Source organism: Magallana gigas, chromosome 2 (genome assembly GCF_963853765.1).
Source record: "Magallana gigas chromosome 2, xbMagGiga1.1, whole genome shotgun sequence".
NCBI lineage: Eukaryota > Metazoa > Mollusca > Bivalvia > Ostreida > Ostreidae > Magallana > Magallana gigas.
The window spans coordinates 44,566,092-44,571,199 of record NC_088854.1 but is presented as its reverse complement, the minus strand read 5'-3'; the positions used below and the strand labels follow the sequence as shown (position 1 = coordinate 44,571,199).

The window sequence follows — 5,108 nt, the reverse complement described above, 5'->3', positions numbered from 1 at the left end:
AGGGCACCTTGTTTTTTATATAAATTATGACATTCTCTCTCTCTCTCTCTCTCTCTCTCTCTTTCTCTCTCTCTCTCTCTTGCACATTTATTCGAGAGAAACCCCCCTGTGTACATTAATTCCGGAGAAACTCCCGTGGCAATCAAATTCCAGAATTAAAAGTATAAATCGTTTTTTCTCAGTATCTGAATGTGACAATGCATGTAACTTATATCGCATTAGTGATAAAATACAATCGTCGTTTCATAATATATATGCTTACTTATGGTTACGTCCGAATTTGCACCTACCTGTGAGTGGACGTAAAATTTTGGCTAACTTGCGTAAAGATGCACTTTTTAATGAAACGCAAATATTCGAACTAGTCCCGTATTATCACCGGCGTAGTGCCAATTGTGGACGTACGACCCTTTATGAAACGAGCCCCAGGGCTCCCGATGGGTTTTTGCTTATGACAACAACAGCATATCGACAAGTGGAGAAGTATTCGCGCTAATTTTTTTATGTTTCTTATCAAACTTGATCTGACAACTGCAAAATATATGCAGCAGCCCCGGGCGTTGTTGTTACCCTTAGGATTCAGGGTGAGGGACTGTTGGCGTCGATGGTATACGGTATAAGGTTGCCGTATTCCCGAAGGTCCACCAGTATACAGTTCCAAATATATAAACAGACAATTTAACAGACAGACATGTTACAAACAAGTTTGATATGGCCAGTAGTGGCCTCCGCACTCAAGACTCTTGGTGAGTCGGACGTGGCCGAGGCTGGAATGAAAAATAATATAACAGTTTGTCATTTTTGTTAAATGTTGAATGTCTATATAATTAAAATTGTTGCATAAATAAAAAGAAAACATTGAATCAATTTTAATATATTTATTTAATTTATTAGCACTACATATAATTTAAAACAATAAAATAATGTTTTAAAATTTCATAACATTTTATATACAATTTTCTTTTTATTTTGACACATAGCACTGTTTTATAATAAACTTATAAATACATGGTTGTCTAAAGCATAAATAACAATTCAAAATGACATAAAGTTTTAAAAAGTATAATTCATACCAGTATATATACAATATTTACACAGATACTAATATGGGCATGGAGTCTGTCTTAATGTCCATTCACTTTCACTGTCACTATGTCAATGTCCTAAATGAAGAAGTTCCGATGCTGAATCTGCGTAGGTCATAAGGTCGATGATCCCGTCTTGGTATCGCTCCTTCAGGGTCTGCAGTCTCCTCTTGATGTTCGCGTTCTTCTTTGTCGGTTGACGAATGGTTCCTCCTGCTTGTTTCCGAATCTGTAGAATTTCTTTGCCGTTCTTGATGTCCTTAAAGATCTTGATGACAGTGTAAATTTTTGGGTGCGCGTGTAGGGCCATCCTCTTCAGCTTCCCGTGCGATGCTTCTAAGTTGTTATTGGTCCGTGTTCCATTGGTTCCGAAGTGATTCCAAATAAGTCTGTCACCATTCACCCACTGTTCTGTCACATAGTCTGTAAAGGTCTCTGTCACTTCCGTCAGGTCGGCTTCATCGCGCTCTTCCAGGGCTTGGAACCACACGTCTTCGATGCTGTCTAGAGGAACTAAGGGTAGGACGGCTGCTCTTTTTAACAGTTTCTTCACGTTTTCATCTTCTCTGCAGGGGATCTGTAAACCTGTGATCTGTGCCTTGCGCCAAACAGCCTGTGTGAAATGGAAGAAACATCCTTTGGTGGTGATTCCGGGGAAAACGTCTCTACTGAAGTTATGTACTACAGTTTCGAAGTCGGCAAGGGCACTGGTGGGAGAAAACTGCAGGCCGAGGTCGTTCATCTTGTCGGAAAGGAGAGTGAAGAGTCTTGTGTAGGTGGCTTTGGTCTTTCCTGGAAGAAGGGCATATAACGGGCGTCATCTGGTCATCAGTCATGATGTGGATGGTGAAGATCTGGTAGAACAGACTGGGGCAGGTGTAGAATGTTCCATCGCAGAAGAAGGTCTCGGAGGCAGCAAGGTCTTGAAGTTTGTCTGTTGTCGCAAACGCAAGTATCCTCTTGTTCTGGAAGATGTCATCTAGTAGAAGGAATGGTTGTCCCGTCTCTGTCTCTGTCCAATTCCCCTCCAGTCTGATATCTGCTGTAGTCTTTGGAAGTGGTGGTGTCTGTTTCCTGCGGGCTCTGTAGAGTGATGACCTGGCGGTGTTGAAAGTTGGCAGCCTCTCGATGAGCTCTCTGCTGGTGTCGTCCCATTCGTTGTCTCGGAGTTTTTGAGTTCTTCGCTGAAAATGGAGGGGATGGGCCTAACTTCATCTGTATATCTTCTGGAGATGGCTGTCATAATTTGTTTGGCAACAACTTCAGTGTGGTCCGCTGCATGGGTGTGTTGCTGTCGTCCAAAACCTGTGGGGATGTCGTTCTCTGTTGAGATACTGGCGGAACATCCAGATGTACTGCACCTCCAGAAGATCTTGTAGTCCATCCTTTGATTTACCCGGTAAATGTAGCCATTGAATGCGAGATTACGTCCCCCTTTTCTGTTGGTGATGAACTTAACGTTGATCTGTGCATTTGCCATTGTGAGTGAAAAGTGATGATGTCTGGATTCTGTCCTTCTTTTCATACAATTCTGCTGCTTGTGTTCATTTTTTACAGCTTGGATGAGTTCAGTTCAACATCATTTATTTAAAGCTTGGATGAGTTCGGTTCAACATCATTTATTTACAGCTTGGATGAACATCATTTATTTACAGCTTGGATGAGTTCAGTTTAACATCATTTATTTACAGCTTGGATGAGTTCAGTTTAACATCATTTATTTACAGCTTGGATGAGTTCAGTTCAACATCTTTACAGTAATTGATTTTAAAACTAATATTTAAAAAAATATCAAAGTAAATTTTTTTTACCATAATGATGTTCAATTACATGGTTTTATGACTTTGTAATTAAAATATATTTAAGCTTATGTTGTTCATTTATTCACAGCTTGGACAAATTTGTTGAAGAAAGTGATTTTTTATCATAATTTTATCTCAGTCATAATTTAGATAATCCATATTTAAAATCTCTGATTTTAATTTGTGCCTTAAGATATAATGTTTTATTTTTATTTTGTTAAGATGTAAATTTAAAAATGAAGAAAGATATTTCATTTTTATTTTTTTTTTATAATATTTAATGATTATTTTATTTCACTGAAACATTTAGGTTATTAAAAAATATGGTATTTTAATATAATGTCAGGAAAATGCAGTCATTATCACTATTTATTGCATTTTTTTTTCATTTTTTTAAATTAAAAATAAGACAATGTCGTCTGGGGAGTAGGCGTTTGGAAAACACACCGCAGATTGACAATTGTACATACCTATTTATAAATTGTATGCTTAAATTGACAGGTGATGACATAAGTAAGCTGAGTGAAATGTTTACAGATAAAAAGTAATTAAATAAACTCCTCGAGGAGTCTTTGAAATGAAATGAAAAACTAATAATTGCACAATGTTGTTTTTAAAAATTCGCACATATAGAAATTCACATATAGAGTCCGAAAGTGTCAATCACTAAATAAGTAACTTTGTAAAAAATATACTGTGAGAAAATATTACAAAACAGATGTTGAATTTTAAAAGTAAAGTCCAAAATAAAGTTATAATTGAAAAGTGAATTTTGCACGGTGATAGGGCGATCGGGAATATTAACCAATGAATTGGGTTTAACATTAGCTATCACAATGGCCGGCCTGGTCAGAAGTTTATGTGGTTGCAGAATAAAAGTTCAGTTTGGCCGGCCATTTTGACGCCTTCGATAAAGACTGATTCTGATTTGACGATCGGGAATATTAACCTGCAGGTATGTTCACGAAACTTTCCTAAGATATGACCTAAGTGTGTTCCTAAGATATGACTTAGGAAAAAAGTTAGGAACATCCTAAGATCAACTTAGGACACGTCTTAAGATGTAGCTCGACGGTTACTTAGGAACATCTTAAGTTAGGATATCCTAACCTTCTACAACCATTCTTATTTTTCACAATTATTCATTCAGATCGAATTTGAGAGACTTGTGTAGGGATGAATCATTAAACATTTTGCAAGAAAAAATTGTACGTCTCGGTAGTTAACACAAAATGCCTAAAACCAGTAATTTTAATGTATGCATTTTAATAATTTTACATTTACCTAAATATATATCAGTTACCAATAACAATTTAGTTTGTTTTTCTTTAAATGGGGGTAATTCAAAGAAAAACAAACTAAAAATATTACAAGCCCCAACAAATTCACATAACTGTTTTTTTTTTAAATATTTATCAGGAAATAATTGGCTTACAAGTAGATATTTATGTAAACAAGACGTCTGTATTGTCATTTCATAATTAACATTTGAGAATCTTGTCATTCAAGTATATGTAATATATAAACACGCGATTTTCATAGAATTTGAAACGTTACATGAGGAAACACATGTACTCGTACAAACACAACCAATTTCCCTTTAATCTGCAATATATAGAATACACGAACATGTTAGATAAGAAATAAGTTGTAATATATTTCGAAAATATATAAATACAGTTCATTCAACATTACAAATGTTTTAAAGATTATATTTTTCAGACTAAAGTGATAAAAATTAGGAATGATCATGCATGGTATATGTAACCCGATGTAAATTTACTTTTTATAGCAAAGGACATTTAAATAATTGTTATCCAAAATTATTATAATCAAAACAATGAATGTAACTCATTTAGTGTACAATGTAGATAAAAAAGAAATAAGTGAATAACTTTCATTCGTCAAACAGAGATAGTATTTGCAAAAAAAAAATCTTAATTTGTCAGCTCCAAGGCAGGCATGTAGCAACGGGGAAGTGGTGAAAGTTCGGGGGCCCCCTCCACATCATTTTGTTAAAATGAACATACATGATAGAAAATTGACTATGCCCCCCCTCCCTTCCCGATTAGGAATTTGGTGTTTGTCGAAAATGCTGGAACTGTGGAAAATATTGCCTTATTCTACAAGTCTTAGAAAAGGCTTCACAACATCCCCATATACCTAAAAACGTGATTTTATAGCTTTAGGATGGTCTTAGGACAAGGTAGGTGATGTCTTA

The 5,108-nt window shown here is 35.7% G+C and overlaps 1 pseudogene; it reads right to left on the bottom strand.

The window, feature by feature from the left end:
• Nucleotides 1-982: 982 nt before the first annotated feature.
• On the bottom strand, nt 983-2,565 carry LOC136271582 (uncharacterized; annotated as a pseudogene).
• Between the last annotated feature and the right edge of the window lie 2,543 nt (nt 2,566-5,108).